Raw genomic sequence first — 27,171 nt, 5'->3', positions numbered from 1 at the left:
GATGCGAGAGGTTCAGTTTCTGGGGCACCTCGTTAACCAGAATGGAATATTGGTCGATCCGGCCAAGATCGAGGCGGTCATGAGGTGGGAGGTGCCGAGATCACCCACCGAAATCAGGAGTTTTCTGGGTTTGGCCGGCTATTATCGGATATTTATTAAGGATTTCTCCAAGATCGCCGTGCCACTCACCAAGTTGACCCGGAAGGGTGCTGCGTTTTCTTGGGGTCCGGAGCAGCAGACCTTGTTCGAGACACTTCGCCAGAGATTATGCGAAGCCCCAGTGTTAGCCCTTCCAGAAGGGATGGAAGATTTTGTGGTATATTGTGATGCATCGATATCCGGATTGGGAGCGGTGCTTATGCAGAGGGGGCATGTGATTGCATATGCATCGAGGCCGCTTAAGCCTCATGAGTCGAGATATCCCACTCATGATTTGGAGTTGGGAGCGGTAGTGTTCGCTCTCAAAATCTGGAGACATTATCTGTATGGGGTTCGGTGTATGATATACACAGACCACAAGAGCTTGAAGTATTTGATGGACCAGCCCAACCTGCATATGCGCCAGAGGAGGTGGTTGGACGTGGTCAAGGATTATGATTGTGAGATCATGTACCACCCGAGCAAGGCTAATGTTGTAGCCGATGCATTGAGTCGTAGGGCGGAGGGCGCCCCATTTTGAGATGTCTGTTTGAGAATGACAGTGATGACCCCGGTGTTGGATGCTATTCGTGGGGCCCAGGCCGAGGTTGTGAAGCCAGAAAGCCAGAAGAGAGAGCGAGTTGTCGGGTTAGTATCGGAATTAGTTACCGATATCCGGGGGCTGATGACATTTCAGGGTCGGATTTGGGTATCGTCCGTGGGCGGCACGCATACCATTTTGATGGAAGAGGCTCATCGATCGAATATCTCGATCCATCCCGGGGCCACTAAGATGTATTTGGACCTGAAAAAGGATTATTGGTGGCCCTATATGAAGAGGGATGTCGCATGGTTTGTAGAGAGGTGCTTGACCTGTCGCAGGGTGAAGGCCGAGCACCAGCGTCCACATGGTAAGATGCAACCATTAGAGATTCCCGAATGGAAATGGGAACAGATTACCATGGATTTCATCACCAAATTGCCAAGGACCGCGAGGGGTGTCGATGCAATTTGGGTGATTGTGGACAGATTGACGAAGAGTGCTCACTTCCTAGCCATCAGTGAGAGCTCTTCCACGGAGAAGTTGGCAGAGATGTACGTGAGAGAGGTGGTATCGCGACATGGAGTACCGATCTCGATCGTCTCAGATTGAGATGTACGTTTCACTTCCAGATTCTGGAAGAAGTTTCACGAGGAATTGGGTACAAAACTGCATTTTAGTACCGCATACCACCCACAGACTGATGGGCAGAGTGAGCGGACGATTCAGATGCTCGAAAACATGCTTCGGGCATGTGTGTTGGATTTCGGCAGGAGTTGGGACACGTATTTGCCCTTGGCGGAGTTTTCTTATAATAACAGCCATCATTCGAGCATTGGCATGCCGCCCTTTGAGCTGTTGTATGGGAGGAGGTGTCGAACCCCTATTTTCTGGGGAGAAGTAGGGCAGCACATGATGGGTAGCACCGAGATTGTGCTTCAGACGACAGAGCAGATCCAGCAGGTCAGGCAGAGGTTGTTGACCGCTCAGAGTTGTCAGAACAGTTGTACGGACAGACGCCGGTCCGAGCTCGAGTTTCAGGTCGGCAACTTCGTGCTCCTGAAGGTCTCTCCTTGGAAAGGAGTGATCCGATTCAGGAAGAGGGGCCAGTTGGGGCCCCGATATATTGGTCCTTTCAGGGTGATTGCTAGGGTAGGCAGGGTAGCCTATCGTTTGGAGTTGCCAGCAGAGTTGGGGCAGATTCATGACACTTTCCACGTGTCGTAGTTGTGAAAGTGTATAGCTGATGAGTCGGCAGTGGTGCCATTAGAAGATATCCAGGTGGATGCGAGCCTAAATTATGCTGAGAGACCGGTGGCGATCACGGATCGGAAGATCAAGGTTTTGAGGAACAAGGAAGTGCCTCTGGTTCTGGTTCAGTGGCAACATCGGAAGGGGTCCGAGATGACTTGTGAGTCAGAATCGTAGATTCGAGGGCAACATCCAGAGTTGTTCGGGGATTGAGACTTCGGGGGCGAAGTCTGGTTCTAGTGGGGGAGAATTGTAACACCCCGAGATCCAGGTACATTTATTTCACCCTTATTCTTTGTCAATTGGTCATGATTGGTCCTTGAGTGGAGGAAACCTTGCAAGTGAGTACGCTTGGCGTACCAGAGGGGTACGCTGCGCGTACTCATGCGCTTATTTTGGACGCGGAGTCGCTAGGTACGCTGGGCGTACCCATAGTTACGCGGGGCGTACCCGGCTGATGTGCACAAAAGTACTCACTAATTTTAATATTTATAACCTAACAAACTTAACTAACTATGCACTTATAGGCAGTGTACCTAGTCAGATTACAGTATAGCTTGGGTAAGTCGGGTGTTGATCACAGGGAACAGTGTTACTAATTAATTTACTTACTATTAAATTAACCTAATTTTTAACAAGTTTAAAAGGGGTTTTATCTGATTTTACAAGATCAGATGAACTTAAATTCAAATTCAATATTTAAAAACACACACTCTTGTTTAGTTCGAATCCACTACTCCCTTATGACTAGCTAATGATTACGGATTATTAAGCTGGTTTTTAGTTGTATTAGTAATTTAGTTCTATCTTATCAATAATTAACTAATTCATGTCAAACCATGTATGTTCACACATAATTAAACACATAACTAATTATGAATGTAAATATGCTATGTAAGATTTGTTGTATAAACGCAATTATGGTCACAATACACGTTCTCTAGCACAGCTAAGCTTATTTATTCTAATTACTAACTAAGATTGGTCAATCCTAGCTCTAACAATTCAATGTTCACTAAATCATTAGGTAAACAGGTTCATGCAGTTTAATGGTCACTAAGCTACACAGAACATGCAATCAAGCAATTAGATAAACAAATAATAACATGCTAGGTTAAACAAATCAAACACAAGCAATTTTTACCAACTAAACTTAATCCATAAGTATATAACTATTCATAAGTTCAAAGCTTCATCTAGCTAAACAAGAGTAGCTAGATTCAGCTGCTCATCATAGCAACTAAATCAACACAGCTAAAACTAATGAAAGACATGTTCTTATTTGACTAAAAATAAACCTTTACTTCTTTTGGTGTTGAAAACCCTCTTCCAGAACCTTTCTTTCGTTCTAAATCGTCTTCTGGAATTCCTTTCTTCTGCCAAAAGCTTCTTTTATTCGTAATTGTCAAGGATTTATATAGTTGCTGATATCCATAAATTCACGTCGTGAATAGTAAGCAATTCACGTCGTGAGTTGTAGATAACCGTGCCCGTCAAGGATTCCTTCACCCGCATACATATCTTCTAGAACCAACGATTCACGTCGTGAATCCTTTACGTCTCACGTCGTGAATAACCTTTTTTCAGATTTACTTCACTTTTAATCTTTTAATTCCCAAAGTTTCTTTCTTTAACAGTTTCAGTCCTCTTTTCTTCAAAATGTCTTCTTTTTTGCTGTAAATAACATTTAAGCTCATAAGTACCATTATTCTAAATAAATTACCAACTTTTTAATAAAAATGTACTTAAATATTGCCTAAAAATAAGTATAAATATGGCAATATCAAAATACCCCACACTTAGGCTTTGCTTGCCCTCAAGCAAATTTAAATTTAATCCTTGATTACTAACATCACATGGAACAATCCGACTCTAGTTCAACCATTATGCCAAGACCTCAACGCATACATTTGTGTCTAAAATTTTCCTAAAGTACCCCCCAATATTTTAAATACTCACAATCTTCATAAACACTCGCCCACTTTTTCCGAACAATGCTCATTTTATGCAACCCTCCGAATCCATCCGCAGAAAACCTCCTAACCTCAAGGTATTTTTAGTTGAGTAACCTAAGCATACATAATCTAGAATTACAACTTTTTCGATACCACTATGGAGCTCTTTTGGAGTCTTGAGCTGGACTCCGTGCCTCCTACGTTGAGTCTTCGAAAGAGTCCTCCACCAAGATCTTTTGTTCCTTGAACCGCCTCTTGTAAGCTTGAACTCGCCTTTTATATGCCTTCTTTGAATTCTCCTTTTTAGCTTTTCCCTCTTCTTCAAGCTTGCGTTTTGTGCCCTTGGGTTCCTCCTTGCACTTTATGTCATTCTCCTCCTCTTTCACCACCGGCCTTGTTACTCTGGAAGTGACCTCCTCTTCATCACTTGCTATTTCCTCATCCTCTTTGCTTACCCAAGAAGGCGGGCTCTTGTAAGCTATGACTTCAATCAAATATGGAACATATGCCCTTGGTTTTGTCCTTTTGACTTGATGAACTGCCTTTATCTCTTCTTCCATAAGCTTTTCCAGTTCTTCTAGTTCATTCTCTTCATTAATTGTGAACACCTCTTCTTTATCTTCTTGAAATTCATCTTTTATCCCAAAGACTTCTTGTTCATCTCCAACCCTCAAAGTTAGCTTAGACTCGCGGATATCAACAAGAGCTCCAGCAGTGTTAAGCAATGGCCGACCAAGGATAATTGGAACATCGTGATCTTCTTTCATGTCTAAGACTACAAAGTCTATTGGAAAAACAAATTTTCCAATTTTCACCAAAATATCCTCCACGATGCCGCGGGGTTGTATCACCGAACGATTCGCCATGTGAATCTTCATTCTTGTAGCCTTCATCTTCGGAATCTCTAATTTTTGATAAATGAAAAAGGCATCAAATTAATGCTAGCCCCAGAATCGACTAAAGGATTAACCTTCAATTTATTACCAAACTCACACGGTAGAGTGAGGCGTCCAGGATCCCCCATCTTTTCTGGTGTTTCTCCTAACACAACTTTTGAAGTTTGTTCACTTAGAATCACTATAGACTGCTTCTTTAATTGCCTTCGAGTGTCTATCAAGTCTTGCAGTAATTTCTGGTTCTCAGGAGCTTTAGATAAGGACTCGACAAAGGGGGTATTAATCGGGATCCCCTTCACATGCTTGAAAAACTCTCTATGCTCTCTCTCAAGTGGACTAAGGGTAGCTTGGGAAGGAAAAGGCAAATGCGGCTGATAAACCAAACTAACTGCAGAATTTTTCTGTTCATGATGGGCCCACGTCGTGAACTTATAAGGTTCACGTCGTGAATTCTGGAACTCAGCAGCTTCATGATCTTCGAGCTTGATCTTCTTCATCTTTTGATCGGGCTTCCGTGGTTCTTCTTCCAATGCTTCTAGGAACTCCGAGATGGCTTCTTCTTCGGTGTCTATGGCCATTACATGAGATTGGTTCTTTACTTCGGGATTCTTCGGGGATAACTTCTCATGAACTAGAGTGGCTAGTTGACCAAATTGTACTTCCAGGTTATGGATGGAGGCTTGCTGATTCTTTATCAAAGTTTGTTGTTCCAGAATAGCAGAATCAGTGGCATCCTGTCGCTTTTCCGATGCTTCCATAAACTTCATTAAAATGGTCTCTAGGTCGGGTTTCTTCTCGGCTGGTGGCTGCTCCTTTTGATAGAGGCCTCGACCTGTCTGCCTATACTTCTCTTCTTTTTGCTTCTTATACTCCTCATATGGCAGCCACTCCTTCTTCGGTTTCCTCCAGTCCTCATCAAATTTATCCCCACTAGAGTAGCATACTTGAACCTTTCTGTTCCCATAATCATCTACATTGCAGTCCTTTGTCAAGTGTGGACCACTGCATCTTTCGCAACCTACTCTTATGGCATGTATCGACTGGTCCATCTATGTTATCATGTGGTCCCTATTATTTAACATGGCCATGACCGCTGCTATTTCTTCAGTTTGGGACCCTCCTCCGCCTTTGATTCCTTCTTGCCTCGGGTTGTGGTATTCGCGAGAATGCTTCGCGAATTCTTCAATTAGCTCCTTGACCTCCCTTGGATTTTTCTTTGTCAAAGGTCCTTGAGAATCAAGGAGTTGTCTTTTCATCACGTTAACCCCATCATAAAAGATTGACATCTCTTGCTGCACATTTAGATCATGCTGAGGGCAATTTCTGAGTAAGCCCTTGTACCGCTCCCATGCTTCATATAGGGACTCCCGTGGCTGTTGCTCAAAGTTGGCTATTGCCTTCTTGAGTTTGGCTATCTTGGATGGTGGGCAAAACTGGTCCAGGAATTTCTCATGCATTTGAGCCCAAGTGGTGATTGTACCCGGTGGGAGTGCTTTTAACCACTCCTTAGCAGCTCCTTTGAAAGTGATGGGAAGCATCCTAAGCAAGACTATGTTTCTGCTGACATTTGGGACATTGAAGTAGTCCTCAATGTCATTGACTTCATCTAGATGCTTAAAAGCATCTTCATGATCTTTCCCGAAAAATGGGATGTCCTTCAGGGCAGTTAATATGTGTCCCTTCAGCTCGAATGTGGCAGTGGCAGGTATTGCGGGTTGGACTAAACCGTGAACCATATCTTCTCGAATCCGCTTCTTGTAAGCTCCCATGGACATTTCTTCAATTGCTTCCATCTCGTTCCTTGGCTCGTTCTCGGGTTCGCTTGTGTGTTCTTCAAATTCCGGCTCGGTATCGTATTCGGACTCGGTTTGGACGGGTGTCTGATCAAAGTGCTCAATATTGCTCTTGTGCCTCGCGGATGAACTTGACTCTCCTGTTTTCTTTCCCGACTTCCTTGAAAAAGCTGACTTCAATTCTTGCAAGGGCATCTTTTTCTTGTGAATTGTAGACTCGGGATCTTCAAGTGGTGGCACCAAGGGTGTGTTTGAGCCTCTGGTCATGAACTCCTGCCTCTGGTCATGAACTCCTGCAACTTGCTAAACTAACACGTAAAACTGGACTAAAATAAGAAAAATTAAAAACTGAACTCTCAGCTTTCACATCGTGAGTTTATTAAAACTCACATCGTGAACTCTGTGACAGAAAAAAAAATATACTATCTATGCAAGTGAAATGATATCAACGAAAATAAAACTAAAATAATAATAAAAAAACTAACTAAAAACAAATAACGAATAATCAAATAAACTAAATTAATTGAAAGCCGTTCCCCGGCAACGGCGCCAAAAACTTGATGTGTACAAAAGTACTCACTAATTTTAATATTTATAACCTAACAAACTTAACTAACTATGCACTTATAGGCAGTGTACCTAGTCAGATTACAGTATAGCTTGGGTAAGTCGGGTGTTGATCACAGGGAACGGTGTTACTAATTAATTTACTTACTATTAAATTAACCTAATTTTTAACAAGTTTAAAAGGGGTTTTATCTGATTTTACAAGATCAGATGAACTTAAATTCAAATTCAATATTTAAAAACACACACTCTTGTTTAGTTCGAATCCACTTCTCCCTTATGACTAGCTAATGATTACGGATTATTAAGCTGGTTTTTAGTTGTATTAGTAATTTAGTTCTATCTTATCAATAATTAACTAATTCATGTCAAACCATGTATGTTCACACATAATTAAACACATAACTAATTATGAATGTAAATATGCTATGTAAGATTTGTTGTATAAACGCAATTATGGTCACAATACACGTTCTCTAGCACAGCTAAGCTTATTTATTCTAATTACTAACTAAGATTGGTCAATCCTAGCTCTAACAATTCAATGTTCACTAAATCATTAGGTAAACAGGTTCATGCAGTTTAATGGTCACTAAGCTACACAAAACATGCAATCAAGCAATTAGATAAACAAATAATAACATGCTAGGTTAAACAAATCAAACACAAGCAATTTTTACCAACTAAACTTAATCCATAAGTATATAACTATTCATAAGTTCAAAGCTTCATCTAGCTAAACAAGAGTAGCTAGATTCAGCTGCTCATCATGGCAACTAAATCAACACAGCTAAAACTAATGAAAGACATGTTCTTATTTGACTAAAAATAAACCTTTACTTCTTTTGGTGTTGAAAACCCTCTTCCAGAACCTTTCTTTCGTTCTAAATCGTCTTCTGGAATTCCTTTCTTCTGCCAAAAGCTTCTTCTATTCGTAATTGTCAAGGATTTATATAGTTGTTGATATCCATAAATTCACGTCGTGAATAGTAAGCAATTCACGTCGTGAGTTGTAGATAACAGTGCCCGTCAAGGATTCCTTCACCCGCATACATATCTTCTAGAACCAACGATTCACGTCGTGAATCCTTTACGTCTCACGCCGTGAATAACCTTTTTTTTTCAGATTTACTTCATTTTTAATCTTTTAATTCCCAAAGTTTCTTTCTTTAACAGTTTCAGTCCCCTTTTCTTCAAAATGTCTTCTTTTTGGCTGTAAATAACATTTAAGCTCATAAGTACCATTATTCTAAACAAATTACCAACTTTTTAATAAAAATGTACTTAAATATTGCCTAAAAATAAGTATAAATATGGCAATATCAAAATACCCCACACTTAGGCTTTGCTTGCCCTCAAGCAAATTTAAATTTAATCCTTGATTACTAACATCACATGGAACAATCTGACTCTAGTTCAGCCATTATGCCAAGACCTCAATGCCTACATTTGTGTCTAAAATTTTCCTAAAGTACCCCCCAATTTTTTAAATACTCACAATCTTCATAAACACTCGCCCACTTTTTCCGAACAATGCTCATTTTATGCAACCCTCCGAATCCATCCGCAGAAAACCTCCTAACCTCAAGGTATTTTTATTTGAGCAACCTAAGCATACATAATCTAGAATTACAACTTTTTCGATACCACTATGGAGCTCTTTTGGAATTCTTCAATTCTTTGACATTTGATCTTTGATTTCTTTGAATTCACCACCTTATTTGATTTCTGGTATCTTCAACTTTTTGGATTTCTTTAGAATTTTGATCTTTTGATCTTCACTTTATTTGCTCCAAAATTCTACTTTACTCGTAATTCTTTTTTTTTTTTGTTTTTTATAACATGTACCTCACTTTTTTCACTCAAAACCTACATGCTTAAGCAGAGGCGCTCAACCTCAACCTTTATTGGTTAATGATAATAATTTTCCTGGATACATTTCAGGTTTAGGCTACTAAACATATTGCATCCGTCAAACCAAGCGGGGTTATGTTTTTGTTCCATGATTTCACTAAAATAAGGGAGGCCACAAATGCACTATAACGTGTATTGGCTCAACTAAACATTTGAACTTTCATCGGATCATCCCACATAACACTAGCAGTTATAGCTCTAATTAATATTACTAGATTCAATTATTAAAAATTTTCAGAATTTTCTAGCAATTTACTTCTTCTACCCCTACCCCACACTTATTTTATACAATGCCCTCATTGTATGCATCAAATTTAAAGAAACTTAAAGGAAAGGGAGAAAAAGGAATAGACTCCCCTGGGATAGTGGCGTGAAGATCTCCAAAAGTGTGGAAAACGTGCATCTTGAATATGGACTCCAAAAATAGAAACTTGGTTCTTGAACTCGTGAAATAAGGAGTGTGCCGGCAAAACATGAAATCAAGCCTTCAATCGTCTTCAAATATGGTGTAAGTCTTCAAATGTGGGAAAGCGTACGCCACATTGCATGGTGGTAAAAAAATGAGCCAAAATAATCTTGAATATATTGACAAGAATAATAGCATTAACCCATAAAAGACTAAAATTTCAAGGGCCTTGAATCTTGTAAAAATCTAATATTCACGACATGAGTGTGGAATAATTCACAACGTGAGATCGAAACTGAGCGTATTCTGAGAACCTCCTGATAACTGACTAACGACGTGAATAATAGATGTTCACGTCGTGAAAACTGGACAAGCAGAAAACATTGCCCAATTCTTCTTCTAATGTCTTAATGTATTAAGACTCTTCGAAAGTCATCAGTTTATGACTCTTTCGCTGACACTCCACTCTCTTAACTCACCCCACACTTATTTTGAAAATATGGGTCTCGACTCTCGGCATTAAACACTCCCGTCTAAAAACGTACTCATTGTCTTATGAGCATCTTTCAATAATATGTTGATGGATTTCATACCGTTTGATGTCATAAAATTTTATCGAAGGCTTGGGAAATATGTCATTGACCATTTTTTGGACCCACTTCTTTAAGTACTTCCATTTGGCAAGGTTGTTCAGATGTAGTGCCTCCATATAGTACTCAAAATCATCCACTCCGTAAGCTTTTTCAACCATCTATAACAAAGTTTTAGTCTTCACAGTTCTTTTATACTTGGTTACTTTGTTCGAAAAAAGATGATTACCACAAACACCAAAATACACATTCATGAATATATTTGCAATGGACGCGAAAAAAGATGGCGCCCTATCAGAATGAATGCTAATGGTTCCGATTCACCGATACAGACATGTAATTTTGTAGGAACCATGGCCACGACTCAACTGGCTATTCCATACACAACATTCAAAACTTGGTTGTTTCCGTCCATTGCGACCGCCAACAACATAGTGCCCTTGAATTCACCCTTAAGGTGGGCCCCGTCTATCACATGGGTATGCAGATAAATGTTGCAAAATACCGTAGCTACACCATAATCATAACAACTTAACAAATGAATAACAACGATATAAACATTTAAATTAATCAAACTAAGTTAACATGCAAATGATAATTATTACCATGCAACCAATGGAGAGAAACAAGAACTCAAAGCGGTCTTCATCATCCGTTTGAATGTATGCGACTAAACATGGGATTTTACTTCTCCACGTTCTAACAATAATGAGATGTTTAGGAAATGAGTATGCTTGAGTGCCCTTCAAAAGATTAAACATTTATGCTATGGAAAAAAGAGTTCATTAGATAATAGCCTAAAAACTAAGGTGTGCAAAATACCTTAATAGCACATGTTCCAAACATGGCAATATACTTTGAACTTTTCCCTTGTATACAATAATATATGTATTTCGTTATTGGCTACTATATGCATAATGTGTTGTACTCTTTTCATGTAAACCTTTTGAAATAGTATTTTAAATGGGGATGTATTATTAATGTAAACTTTTTAATTAAATATTTTTATAGTTATTTATAAAAGTGTTTCAAAATGGTTATTTCAAACGACACATGTGAGGAGGTTTCACTTGGTATTAGGATTTTGTTTTAAGTGAACTAGTACATAGAATAGTGCATGGACTGAAACCGTAAAGCTTAAGTAACTATTTTAAGGGAAAATGATTTAGTATGCCTTAGGTCATAAACCTGACATCACTTGTTTATATCTTGGGAAATTGATAAATCTAAGCATTTTTTTGGGTTTTTTTTAAATATAACATTCTTTTGCAAAATAATTACTTATTCCGGAATGGGTTATTCCAAAACGAATTTTAGATTATTTTTCGGGTGGCCCGACCCATTTCATTGTATCTGGAATGCCTATTCCAGAGCAACCGCATATGTTTCGGATCAGGATTTTGAAATTCAAAATCTAAAATATAATTTGATGCAGCAACTTCACTCTGGAAAGGCACATTCTGATTCCAACGTTCCGCCTCGATTCCGACGTTCCGACTCGATTCCCATCTCCGACATGCATCGACACCCATCTTCGACATGAAAGACGAGCACTATGATCCCATTATTTTACGAGTATGTTCTTCATTTTCTACTGTTACTTACTGTTTCGGATGTAGTAGACCACCTCTGGAATGAACTGAAAACGTTTTAGAGTTTAAATTAAAGATATCATTGTTGTAGGACTAACTGAAAAGTAATTTAGATGTTTAGTTATTGTTGATTTACATCGAAATGTCATGTTACGGATCTTAAAATTTCATTCCGGAAGCCTCTGGAACGAGTAGAACCATTCTGGAACACAATGGCCTCGTCCGGAACATAAAGAATAGGTCCGGAACTGGTCTGAAATATTGGTCATTTCCATTTTAGAATGAAGTGCTAACACCTTTTTTATTTGTGTAGCACGACATGATTGTTAATGGATCAATTACACTCTCGTGTAAACCTGAAATCGGCGGGGAAATCCTTGCGACATTCAGAAACAAACACGAATGCGAGACTATGTTTCGGAGGTGGTTAGACATTCCGAATGTAGATGGGGATCCTTTGCTTCTCATTATGTCTTTTTCCACGAAGTTGTAAACGACACCCAAAACCTAGTAGAGGAAACGATTTTTGAGATTGGGGGTTACGAGCTCTCTTTCAGGAAGAAAAATTTTTGTCTCATCACCAGCTTCCGATTTGGTGACTATTTTCCTACTTCTGCATCGACGCCGCCTTTTGTTCCCGTGACTTTCCTATGGTCCTGACAAATGTCTCGGTCAAATTACACCATGTTACAGATGTGTTTAAACAATCACTTAATGAGTCATCGGACGAGGATACAGTCCGTGTATGTCTTCTATACCTCTTAGAGAAGGGTTTCAATGAATGGTTAGCTAAACAGCCTGTTACAGAAGAGTATTTCGCTTTGCTATCAAACCTTGATGAATTCAAGAGGTATAATGTCGTCTATTTTATAATTATTGATTATAATTACTTATCGTTACTAATATTTTTTATAAATTTAATTATTAGCGATTTTTTTTTATCCATGGGGGAGAATCATTTGGGATCAATTGTACAAACAACTTTTTATTGTATTCAATAAGGTTGAGAAGCTTATACATCCATACGATCCGAAAGAGAACGAACCACAAAAATTGACAAACACCCTGTAGATGTTTTTATATGCTTTTAAGGTAAGTATATTATGAAATTTTTATTATTTATTTTTGTTTGCTAACATTCTAAATATTTTTTATTTATTTATTTACTAACATTCATATATGGATTTTTGAGAGTTTTCCGGTAAACAGTTTATTTGGTACCTGACAACAGAATGTGATCTCTCGGGCTGTTGCATGGTCAAAACTGAGGGTGTTACAAAAGGCTCACTACAACCAGTTTTACAAATAAATGACTTATGGTTAATTTATTATTTAAATATTTATGTATTTTATAATTTTATAATTTTGTTAACAGGGTAATAGAATTGTTCCGAAGTGGGAGCCGACGGAACATGAGACGCGTGCCGAATGGTGGATTGTTAGCTCGATGTGGATTGATCGCCCTGATTTTTCCCGACACTGAAGTTCACAGGGCACCTTCCCTAACACCATCACTCAAAACGCCCCTACCCATGAGCATCGAGAAAAGAAAGCACAAATAGATTATTCATATCACCCGCCACAACCACCATCACTGGCCACTGACCCATCAATTGATAAGGACCAAATTATTAGTGACTTGCACATTGAGATCGGTTAATTAAAAAATGAGGTCCGTGAATGTCGTGAGCAGTTGTGGTCTTTGGAGGAGAGTTTAGCAGAGCATGAGGCTACTTTAGCCATGGTTCTAGAACTTATCAATAACTCTCGGAGACGATGTTGGTACCTCGAATGGGATGTAGGTACATTTTCAATTATTTCATCGTTTATGGTCGTTATGTTTGTGCATTGTTTACAAGTATACATTATTGAACCGTACATGGATACTATAATGACAATGAGTTTTGGGAGCATGATTATGTCTTAAGCAACCCTGAAAAGCCGTTGAATGTCGACCCTAAGAAGCCATCTCCAGTTATTTGCTCGTCAGATGTAGTAGAGATTCCGCGGGATGAATACAAAACACCGGCGCAAACACCTCTTAGGTGTTCTAAACACCAAAAAGTCATGTCCATATGGTATAAGTCGCCATGGATAAGAGGAAAGGTGTTACACGGCGTTAACCAACATCATTGAAAAATCTTGTAGATCCTACCATACACAGTGTATATAAAGAACGGGATGGTTCGCTGTTGTTTGGTCACAATTAATTGACCGGTTTTGCTACGCTTGAGTTTTGGACACGGTTATATGCGGATAGTCATGGAGGATGGTTGTCATGTGATGTAAGTAATATAATTATTTGCTTATTACATACTGTACTTCTAGTAATAATACTTACTTTACTACAAAAAAAACTAATTGGCAGCACATTATGATGTGGATCTCATTGCTGCTAGAGCGAAGAGAGGACGATGCTCGGTAGACAGTTGTGACGTCAGCTTTCAACACTGATACATATGATTGGAGTGATATGGCTGACGAATCTTGTTTACCCAGCTTGGGCAAAGTGTGATACGATATAATTTTGTTTGGATTACATTACCTGAGCATTTATATACTAATTAATTGTTTCTAACCTTTTTTTTGTTGTTTTACATCCCAATCAACATACCACAAGCTCATTTGTTTTTGGGTTCTATGGATTTGAAGACATTTAAAATTACTATATATGATAGTCATTGGAAGGCGACTAATGTTCGGAAAATAAGGATTGATTTATTGGTATGACAACCCGCATCCACAAACTACTATTGGGAGTCCATTACTGGGGTACCGAACCAACTGATTCAATTCCACTTGAGAGCTTCAATATGACATTGGAAAAGGCGCCAGACGTACTGCAACAGATTGAAAACAGAGAGGATTTTTGGATGTTTTTGTGTTGGTTCCTGGAGGCCTTGATCATTGGGAAACAATTTCTATAGAGGGTAAAACCACCGGTCCACGGGCTATTATAGAAAACGACTAACATAAATATTTTAGGGTACAAGGACAAAGATAATTTGAACATCGTATTTGTAATATGACCTGCAGACACATCCTTTATTTTTTTATGTATTTATTAGTTGTTTACTCATTTTAATTGCATTTTATATTTTATAAAACCAAACATTATACATTTTCTGAAAGCAAAACTTATACATTTTAGGAAAGTAAAACTTACATGCAAAAGAAATCAAATCTATTCCGGAACCATGGTCCGAAATCGTACTCCGGAATTTCGAAGACCTCTCCGGAACAATATATTCCGGAAAATGTGGTTACTTTACAAAAAAAAAAGTTGTGGTCATTTTTGTGCAAAAAGATTGTTTATAAGGGTTAGATTACTCAATTTTCCTTATAAATATTGGTTTGACATGCAGAATTAAAGACATGCAAAAAGATTGATGTGAATTATGAACATTTGTTTGACATGCAGAATTAAAGAACACAGAAAGAACACGATGATTTCGGTGTTTAAGAGATGCATTCAATTATGAAAGGTGTTTACAAAAAAGGATCTAAATCTAAATCTATATAATTAACACACACTAACACTCTCAATGTTACATCTCTCAAGCACACATCTACATGTGGAATAAACCCACCTTATATAAAGGTGTTTACATGTCTCTCTCTCTCTCTCTCTCTCTATATATATATATATATATATATATATATATATATATATATATATATATATATATATATATATATATATATAGGGAAGAGTTATATGGAAAATGAATGATTAGGGCAACACATATTTGAACCAATGAAAACATGACAACACATCACTTCCACAATAACTTCCACAATACATTACTTGTGAAGAAAGAAATGGACACGTGTCATTTGATTATTGGTTCCGGTAGATGTTGCCCTAGTTATTTGTTTTCCATAGAACTCATTCCTATATATATATATATCATGTCACAAGGCTACTTTACCACATGCAAGTGGGTCTACAAAAGTCAAACCATTTACAAAGTCATACATGGATAACTTTGTACCCAACATTCTCTCCCTCAAAGTTAGGAACTGATGACTCGCTTCAAATCCTCCAAACTCGAGCAACTTCACGAACCGAGCCTAAAACATGACACATGTAGAGATGAATATCAAATCTTTAACTCTTCCATGATTCTTCAATTTGGGTTCTAGAATGTGAGACCATACGAACCGAGTGTCAAAAGGTAATTAGGAGTTTCTCAATCTCCAAAAAAATTACCCAAGTTTTAGCGTAAAAGCACACTCCAAAAATCTTCAATAAGTCCAAACTCATCATGAACTGAAACCACTTTCGAATCTACAATCGAATCATTTCATAAAGTTCTAATACCCAAGGTCACTTTGGTCTTCAAGTCCGCGTAATATGAAAAATTCAACTTTCGAATTTCCATATCTAAATCTCTCCCCCTTTTTATAATCTAAAAATGATTATAAAACCACAAAAGGGAATGAGAAAGCGCTCAATCCAGAATTTTTCTATCCAAAACTCCCCCTTAACAAATGACATAAACATTTTGCTTAAATCCAAAAAATCTTCAATTTTTAGCCTCGTTCTCAAGATTGGGTAATTGTCAATTTCAAAATTCTGTAGTGACTCAATGCATTCAAAACAGCCAAAAATGTGAAACACTCCCCATTTGCGAAACTGGGTAGAAAGCGTCAAATCACATTAACTGAAGGAGCCTGTTTTGAAAATTATCCCATTTCTCAAAATTTTCAGCCCAATGTCGAAGTTGGGTGAATTCTGCCAAATCTTCGAAAGTTCAGGAACAATTTCGAAACAACTCCACAATTCTTCAAACTTTTGAAATTTAGTCCTTATTTCGAAAGTGGGTGTAAACTGTCAATTCTTCGAAAGTTTAAGGAGCAACTTCGAAACTATTCCATTATCTTCTTCAATTCGCTTCATTTACAGGTAACGAAGTTCCTTCGACAGACGATATCCTCCCAATTGAAGTTACCAATTTCGAAATCACAAGCCAAACCTTTGAAATCAATACCGTCGTACTTGATACCGATCAACAAATTTTGTCGAGTGATGTCGAGTGTCGAGTGGACAATCCAAAACCTTCGTTCTTTAAGGCAAACCCAGTTATCGACCTTCGCTTTTCACAGTGCAACCATTTAAAAATAAACCTTCGTTATTACAATTCTTCCCAAACCCAAAGCAAATACCCTTCGAATCTCGGTAACAACCTTACAAAGACCCTCATTATTGAAATTAGATTAGAAACCTTCGAATGTCTATTTATAAGTTTGATTTCATTAAAGAGACCCTCGATTTCAATCTCATTACTTCCTTCCAGTGAAGTCGATTATTGAGTAGATATTGATTCGAACTAACGATCATCACCAGTCGACCTTTTCTAATCAAGCCATTCGACATCAAGACTTTTACAGACCCATCGGCCATCGATTCTAAACAAAACTCAATTGCGAAAATATTAACACACCAAACAATTTCGACTTCAAAATCATAATATGCTTTGGATTCAGGCAGTACACATCGACCGAACTTCTTCAATCCAAGGCAACTTTAAAGCACTCTATGCGAATCGATCATGTCCAAATCATCCATTAACTGATTTTGAAATCAATCAACCCAAGCATCGAATGATAAACACCCAATAACACGAATGTTGACTTTTTGGGTTTGACTAATTATTCATCTGTTCTTGAATTGTTCTTCACCAATCAATTTCCAGTAATCGATTTCCTTCTTCAGCGTTTTTCCAGTAAAAAAAATCATCAAACTTATCATCTTCAGAAATTTTTTACCAAATCGATCCAGGTGCAAGAATCGATGAACATATTAGAACTTCAATTTGCTTTCAATCAATCATAAGAACACCAATTTAACAAAATTTAATCATCGTTTCTTCAAAAAATTAATTTCGAGTAGCAAATGATTGAAAGTAACAATCAAAGATTAATGAATTAAGAACACAGATCATTTGAAATGAAACATGATCAAAAGATGTGGATGAAGTAACAATCGATCTATAGTTGAAATAAGAATCCAAATCAACAGAAGTAATTTTATTAAATCGATGTGAATACCAAATAGAAAAACATTGTGAATTAATAGGAACGAATCGAGATCCAAGAGTGAATTGGAAAAAATGAAAGTATCCCATTAATCAAATATAACAAAACTTAGATTCCAGTAAACAGATCTATGAACAGTAGAAGATCATATAACTTAGGCTTAGGATCAGAAGAACAATGAACAGTATCAAACTTGAGATTTGGACCCAAAGAAATTAAATCATCATGAAATTAATTTGGACTCAATATTGGGCTCGATCAAAAAAATATGTTGGATCAACAAAAAGTTGAAATGGATTAGATCCAATGATTCAAGTCGATCAGAATTTGAAAAACGCAAACACACAAATCAACAAGATTTAGAGAGATCATATAGAGACTCACCATAAATGCTTCAATTGATATAAATGTAGCCAAACCGAGAATCGTTTCTTCAAAAATCATGTTGATCTTCGAAGACCCGCTCTGATACCAATTGATGTGTATTATGAACATTGGTTTGACATTCGAAATTAAAGAACACACAAAGAACACGGTGATTTCGGTGATTAAGAGATGCATTCGATTATGAAATGTGTTCACAAAAAAGAATACAGATCTAAATCTACATAATTAACACACACTAACACTCTCAATGTTACATCTCTCAAGCACACCTCTAAATGTGGAATAACCCTACCTTATATAGAGGTGTTTGCATCTCTCTCTCTCTCTCTCTCTCTCTATATATATATATATATATATATATATATATATATATATATATATATATATATATATATATATATATATATATATATCATGTCACAAGGCTACTTTACCACATGCAAGCGGGTCTACAAAAGTTAAACCATTTACAAAGTCATACATTGATGACTTTGTACTAAACATATATCTTTATTACTTATGATGATTTGGTTTTAACATTATGAAGATATCTAGGGTTAAGACTAAGATTCAGATATCAACATGTCTTTGGGTGAACACCTTCTATGTTATTAGTATTATACATTCCACTATTAGGTATTTGCTTTGGAAAACCTACCTTATATCAGTGTTTATCATGGACCTTAGTATTTGATTGGAAATTTATGAGAAATAGTGAAAAGTATGATTAGACGTACGATAAATGGATTTTTCTTATGTGGAAAATTAGTTAAGGATGTAATGTTGACATGTTACATCGATACTCATTTGTGTATGAAAAATACTCATATGAAATTGAAAGGACAAGGACCCTGAGTGATTTTTAAGAATATCGTGTCAGCAAACTATATTAGGATATGTGATTGGATTGAGATTTAGAAAAAAAAGGAAATTAACTTTGAGTTGACATTGCATGAGAAATAAAAAATATCATGTATTTTGGGCCGATGTTTTGAAATGGGAGGATAATACAACTATAGACCTTATAAGAGAGAAGTATGCTAAAAGAAAAAGATAGACATTTTAAACCATTAAGTGTAAAAAGTTAACTTAGAGAATCAACTAACGATATGGAGGGAGTATTAGGTTCTCGATACGTCTATCCTTTATAAGAGTTCACTCATATTATTGGAAATGAAGAAAACCGAGTTATGTTTTATTAGACTAGTCAACCTTTAAGATATATTTTTAATTTTGGGTAACAAACATGATTGATAACGGTATGCAACGATCATTTAGGTAGTACCATAAGTTTAGCACTTCATTGGGTTCAAGATTTATTTAAACCAAAAGAAGTTACATCTTTTGGTCTTACATTGTGATTTTGGGGATGGAAATATTCTAAATGGTAGATAGTTGTAGTTCGAGCAATTTGGAGCTAGAAGTTTTAACCTTTGAGAATAAACTTTAGCAAATATTATTTTTTATTAAATTAAATAATTATAATTAGCAAGAATATAATGGTTATTTAAAAGGTTAAATTTTAAGAAAAAATGTTAAAATTTAAGCAAAAATGTTGGGAAAATAGGATTTGACTTTAAAAAAGAACTTTGGAGTTGATGTATGTAATTTTGACATAACCCTTTTAACTATAGATGTTCATGGTGTCGTTTGGACTCAAAACCATTAACCGTATCCTATCCACGGTTTGAGCTTTTTGAAAACCGCAAATTACATCGCAAAAATTATAAACCGCATTATATGGTGTGGTTTGGTGTGATTGTTTTGTGGTTTTATGAGATTTATGTGGTTTAATGGACACTAATAATTATAATATCATGTAACTTGCATATAAACTTCCAAAAATAATTATGCATGATTAAATTAATTAAATAGCAAATTGCGCAATCGTCCTACTTTAGGTGTAAATTCATTTTAGAACCATTAGAGAATTAGTTTGACCATTAAATGTGCAAAATGATATAGGAAAAATGACTTATGTGGGTAATTAATTATTGCCTTTGTATTCATTTGGTCTTTTTTGTATCTGATTTACCATTAAAGTTGTTGTAGGTGTTCACAGAAACCGGCTATTGAAGGTTTCCGACAATTTCTTATCTCCGGTGACTCTCCGGTCGTCTTCTCTGGCGAGCCTCCGACAAAAATGAGTTTTCCGACGGATCCTTGGGTCTCGGCTGGATGACTGACAGCAGCAAGAGGTGGTGATGGTGGTTTACCAACGACAAAAGGGAGGTGGCAAGTGGGTTCCGGTGATGGCAGGAGGAGGTGGTAGGTGGCTTGCTGCCTCGTCCCTTCTTTGTTTTTTCTGGCAACAAATCAACAGGAGGGGGAGAGGAGAGGGTGGATAAAGCTAAGTAGCAGCACTGGCAGTGGGTGCCGCTTGGATGGCAGTTAATAAAAGCCCACCGGAAAAACTCATTTTTTCCAGAGGCTCGCCGGAGAAGACGACCGGAGAGTCATCGGAGATAAGAAATTGTCGAAACCTTCAATAGCCGGTTTCGATAGTTTTTGTTAGGGGTGAGCAATGGAACAGGGTACCCACTTTCGGAATCGAAACAGCCTCAAAATCGTCAATTCTAGAACCGAAACTGCCTTAAGCGGTTCCGGTTCCGGTTCCTAAAGTTTTGGAACCGCTATAAGCGGTTCCGGTTCCTAAAGTTTTGGAACCGCTATAAGTGGTTCCGGTTCCGGTTCTTAGGTTTTTGGAACCACTGTTCGGTGGATACCCGCCGAAACCGGTTATATATATATATATATATATATATATATATATATATATATATATATATATATATATATATATATATATATATATTACATACACTAGCAAACAGAACATTTAAATATATTATTACACAAATAGCATATAGTAATTTTGTTCACTGTGCAAATAAAAAGAGAGTAATGGGCTTATTGGTGTGTAAGGTGTGTGCACTAGGCATCATGTTATCATGTTATGTTACTTGTTTACAACTTTCCATATTTTTATTTTGGATGTGGGCAACAAGGTGCAATATCAAATTGTGTCACCTCACATGCTACATAAGCAAATGGTGTTATAACACCAAGTGAGAAATAGACAACAAGAGGCAACACCAACTTTTTGAAAATAAATATGTTTTATTTTATTTTTTATCGAAATTGCCTTTTTTTTTTTTTACTTTTTCATTTTTTTTACTTTGTTCTTTTTTTTTCTTGATCGTTTTTTAATCACTAACACGAATATATTTTTTATAAAACATAAAATTTTAACAAAAAATACATAATATTTAAAAACTAAAATTACGATTACAATTAAAAAACATAATTTTAAACCTAAAATCATAACTAAATTACCATTCAACTTACTCATAATTAACCCAAATATTTCTTCATAATTTGTTCCTTCATCGCTTGTAGCACCGCTAGATCAGCAGGCGCCAAACCCTCCTTGCTAGTCCGAAGAATTGACAATTGTTGTGTCATTAACTCTCTATCTTTTTGCTCATGCTTCTCCCGTGTCTATCTTTCTAGAAACTCCAAATGATGACGTTTCAACTCATTTTTTTCTTTTATTAATAAATTGTGATCGTCGAATTTCGCTCTCATTTCCGCCGCCTCTTTTGATCTCGATTCCACCTCCTTCGCATGTCTTGCAGCGCACCTTACTTTGTCACGTCCGGGCGGTCGTCGTGGTGGGGATATCTCTTGGATATCATCCGGGATCTCATCGTCGTCGGCATTTAGGTCGATATGAGTCCGTGCGTCCGACACGTCGACCGAGCTAGAATTGTAAGACCTTTTGAATTGAACCTCCGACGATGTAGGCGTTTTATTTCACTTTGGATGCGCTCACAACAATTCTCATGATTTTTCAAAGTCAAAAACATGACCCATTTCTACTCGATATTGTTCCTTAGCATATTTGAACAAATTAAAGTCGTTGCTTCCGCTTTGTTGTTGCGCCTCAAGCCGGTTGTAAATACCGTTGAATTTGCTGCACCGCTTAGTTATTTGACCCCATTTGCTGCTCAACATGTCATTGTTGCGATACATATTTTTCTTCAAAATAGCGTGAAACTTGTCGTGCACCACCCCCAATAAGCTCCTTTCTTCATTCCATTTCCCGCGTAGTTCATCTTTTGAAGTAGCACACCAAGCCGCCGTCAAAGCATATTCCTCATCCGGTGTACACCATTGTGGAACGTCTGCATTTTCTGTTTCTACCGCTATCGATTTCCCTTTCGATTTTCCTTTCCCTTTCCCTCGCCTACTACCTCCCTCTTCGACTTCAACCGATTGTTGTGTTGTAGGCGATGTGTGGTTGGTTGTTTGTTGCATAGAAGCAAAAGTAGGGAAAAGATTTTGTTGTAAATTTGGGTTTTGACCAATTTGGTTTTGTTGAATGTAAGGTGAGTTTGGAAATTGCAGTGGCGATGAAGCGGGATTAAAAGTAGCGTATTGGTATGGGATTTGTGGTGGGTCTTGAGACGATAAAAGGTTGAAATAATTTTCATAACCCGCGAATCCGAGAGGCGATGTTGTGTTTGGGTTTGATGATGGAGGAGGGGTGTTTGGGTTTTGCTCCATTTTTTGATTAACAAAGTGTATAAAATATAGAGAGAATGTTAAAAATATGTAAACTTTGAATTAAAATGAGTATACGTGTGTGTGTGTGCGCATATATATATATATATATATATATATATATATATATATATATATATATATATATATATATATATATATATATATATATATATATATATATATATATATGAAAAAAGGTAAAAAAAAATTAATTTGAATATCGACCGTTTGCAAATGGTCATTAAAGCCAACGGTAAAAATTTAGCCGTTTCAATTTGTCGCAAAGCCCATGAGACTTGCTCGACGAAATGCAACGAGTTGGGGGGGGGGGGGGGGTGTTACCCCGTTATGACGGCGTTTCCGACTTCCAGCTCGGCCTCGTCGATGCTCGTTCTGTCCCATACCGATCGCTCTTATGGATATAGTTATTGCGGAAATGGCAAGATATTAATTTGATTTAAGAAAGCATGAATTAAAAATATTTAAATCAACGTTAATGTCTATTTAGTGGTTGATAGCATCAGCTTTGAGTTTCAGTAATATTTGCTTAAGTTGATGTATATGGGTTAATCTTAATAGGGAGGAGAGAGTCATTTCCTCCCAACCTATTTTCTCTCTCTCTTTTTGTCTTGTAGCATGTGTTTTAAAACTTGTACCTTAATTGTTTTGTATTTTTTTTAATTGAGTGGGTTGAGAAAGATAAGATTTTTATGTGTTGTGGGTTGAGAAAGATGAAGAAAAATAAGAGATAAAATTTGATGTGACAATGGGTTCAATGGGTTGGAAGAGATTGACTCCATCCTCCTTTATTCTTACAGTGATAAAAAGATACGTATTGATTTTAAGAAACTATCCCACATCCTATGATGTATTAAAAATTGAATTTATGCTATGCTTATATAAAGGAAATCAAGGAGGATACAGGAGTCAAAGAGGCTTATGTTTTTTTGTGCTATCCTATTAGCATTCCATGAAAAATTATATTAAAGTTCTAAGATTTTAAGTACATTTTTTATAAAAAAATGGGATTTTTAAACGTAATCTGGTTTATTATGTCTTAATTTAGTTTGAAATATTATAACAAGCGGATACCCGGAACTGGAACCGGTACCGGCGGTTCTGGGAGTGGTTCCAAAAAGTTAAGAACCGATATAACCGGTTCCGGTTCCGGTATATTTGATCGGGTACCCGCTTATGCTCACCCCTAGTTTTTGTGAACACCTACAACAAGTTTAATGGTAAATCAGATGAAAAAAAAGTGACCAAATGAATACAAAGACAATAGTTAATTACCCACATAAATCATTTCCCTAATAATATAATAATTAAAATTCTTAAATCATGATTATTGAGCTATTATTATTCTTATAAAAAATTTCAATGTATCTTGTCTAATATTTGTAACATATCTTTGCATAGCATGTAAAAGATTAATATGCTATAAAATAGAAAATGTAACTATTATCTTTAGATGTAAACTTAGATTAACGTTTTTTAAATGTCATGTGTTCAAGTCTTATTTGAGACATAAATAATAGTTAGAAGTAGATAAGTTTGTCATTTGAAAAAAAAACTATTTTTTGGATTAACGGTTTTATAATACTTCAATGACTAGATTCATGGTTTAATATATTTGAGTATAATAAATTATATATATATATATATATATATATATATATATATATATATATATATATATATATATATATATATATATATACACACACACACACACATTAGATGTCGGCCCATACAAAGCGGCGATGATAAATAGCTTTTTTGGCGAATAGTTTCTTACAGAGAATTAATTTTTATATTTTAATAATTTATTATTAGTTTTTATGTAATAAAATATTACAACTTTTAAATAAAATATTTATGTTTATGCTTTATATTTTTATATTGTCTATTTTTACTATTGATGTAGATTAATTAATATTAGAGTCTAGTTTAAAAATATAAATAAATTTATATACATGAATTTAATTTTTAAAAATTTTTATTTTGCTCCAAATTAAATTTCTTAATTACTTTCCTTAATTCAAGTCCTTTAAAATTTTGGCAGGTATTAATAAATTATTTATGCATAATTTATTTGTACAAAAAAACTTTGTAACTTATACCTCTTAAAATTCAAGATATGATATATATATATATATATATATATATATATATATATATATATATATATATATATATATATATATATATATATAATGTGGTGTGTTTTGAACCTCAGTTTTGTAACTATAAAACGCAAACTACACAACATACTGCGGTTTACAAAAACTACAAACCACAAAGAGCACGAAGAATGTTGAAAACCGCATTATGCGGTGTGGTATGGGCGATTTGTTCGGTTTGATGCATACCTATACTTTTAACTAGATTTTGGGATTATTTTGTAAGGATATTAATTGCTCGGGTTGAAACATAAGTTTAAGAACTTGGAATATTAAATGGAAAGTGAGTTTGGAACTAAATAAATAGAAAGTTGATGATGCCAAATGTTGAAAGATTACACCCAAGAAGAACTCTCATTTGCTCCTCTATATGAGTATGAAGGACTAGAATATTAGGCGAGGATAGTAATTGATATTTAAGAGAGATTCAGAATATTGGAAGTGAAGTTGAAGCCCTAGTTTTGTCATAACATAAATCCATCAAGTAAAGCTTGCTTGGTATCTTATCCTCCTATCTTTGTCACAACTAGCACTTTAGCTAGGTAATTTTGTCTATATGTAATCAACTCTCGATGTATTCTGTAACTCTAAGCTTGGAGATATACATGATATTCATTCCAAAAGCAACTCGTTGATTTGAAACTCATTCTTGAAGTCTGAAACCTAATTCGATATATCTTATACCTTCAACATTGGGTTGTAACCCTAATGTTCCGGTTCAATCACAGAATGGGCCATAATCCTCTTATTGGGCCATTGGGCCAGTAAACTTTCAAGTTGGCCATTTTGGGCCAAGGAGCCCTATGTGGGCTCTAATTGGACCCACATTCATTAAACTAAGTATTTTGGGTTATGTTGGGCCTAAAATGACTCATCTTGTAATCATGGGCCTTATTGGAATGTAAATGGTTTCTAAAGCCCTATTTGGCCGTAAACTAACTTCTTGGGCTTCATTGGGCCGAAAACCCAAATTTCCTTTATTGTTTTTGGGCCAAAAACCCTTATATGGGCCTAATGGGCCGAATTTTCGATATTAGGCCCGGTAAATTTCGAATATATTCAATAGTGGCCCAAACAAATTCTTTTCTTTTCTTCCTTACTTTATTTTTGGCCATACACACACACACACACACACACATATATATATATATATATATATATATATATATATATATATATATATATATATATAGGGTTAGGATCAAATGTGAACTACAAATATTGTGTGAATGTATTACCAATTTTTGTTCATTGGATTAAAAGAATGAATAGTTGAGATATGATGGTGCATGTTCTTAACATGTGCTAGCATTTACTATATAATTGTATTTAATTAATTGTAAGGGAAAAATAGTAAGAATGGTTAAAAAATATATATGGAATATGATATTTTCATGAGAAATGTTATTTTTAATATCATTTTCAATTTGAATTTCAATTGTAATTTCCCTTTTTAATTTACCGTAATGCAATATGTTTTTACTGAGTAGTCAGAAAAATGAAACATATTTCATTCCTTAAGAATTAGAATTTCTTTTTTTTACCACCTATAAATTTCATTTTTTTTTGTGATCATGGAAACAATTAAGAATTAATGATTTATTTTATGTTATTCTTATGATTAAGATTTACTATCTTTTAATAATTCTAATGGTAGATGATAAAATTGATTAAAAAATGAGATTCTTGTAAGACATTCATGTAGAATAAGATATTAATTAGATGACCATAACTAACATTTTTGATTAATATTTTAACATTCTTGAAGAAGAGTTTAAAATTCTTGAAGAATAAAACATTAATTTCAAGTGCATAACTAACATTCTTGAAGACTAATTCAACATTATTGAAATAATAAAGAAACTTTCTTGAAGAATAAGACAATAATAACATAATATTCTTGAAGAATAAGATAAAAATAAAATAAAAACCAAAAATTCAAATACAGAAATATAAGATTCTCATAAGGATGTAGATAGTTCACAATTGCAAATGAAACATTCTTATGAGAATGAAAATTAAGTGTAATTGCATAAATCTTATGGCTTTTTGTACAATATAGGAGTTGACTACAACAATAACGAAGATGTTATAGGTCTTTGTTGCTTCCCACAAGGTGGATAAGGAACCAAAAGGTGTGGATTTGTTCCTTGTTTTGTAAAAGGAGCATGGTAAGATGATTTTCTAGTGACCTTGCTTGAAAACCCATCATTGTACCTTCTTGTACTTGATCATCATGCTCTCTTTCATGTAGTATTTATCTATACCGTCTTCATGCCCTTGATGATAAGGAGTAAGAATGCATAAATAAGAATAAGAATAAGTGAAAATTGCAAACAATTCTACC

At 35.8% G+C, this 27,171-nt stretch overlaps 1 non-coding gene across 1 annotated transcript; it reads left to right on the top strand.

Moving 5' to 3' along the window:
• The first annotated feature begins 6,083 nt into the window (after nt 1-6,083).
• Nucleotides 6,084-6,190, top strand: LOC111880727 (small nucleolar RNA R71). Its single transcript, XR_002846564.2, has one exon. It is a non-coding gene; the product is annotated as a small nucleolar RNA R71 (small nucleolar RNA).
• Nucleotides 6,191-27,171: the final 20,981 nt, after the last annotated feature.

This window comes from Lactuca sativa, chromosome 9 (genome assembly GCF_002870075.4).
Source record: "Lactuca sativa cultivar Salinas chromosome 9, Lsat_Salinas_v11, whole genome shotgun sequence".
Taxonomy (NCBI): domain Eukaryota; kingdom Viridiplantae; phylum Streptophyta; class Magnoliopsida; order Asterales; family Asteraceae; genus Lactuca; species Lactuca sativa.
This window is presented reverse-complemented; position numbering and strand designations above follow the sequence as displayed.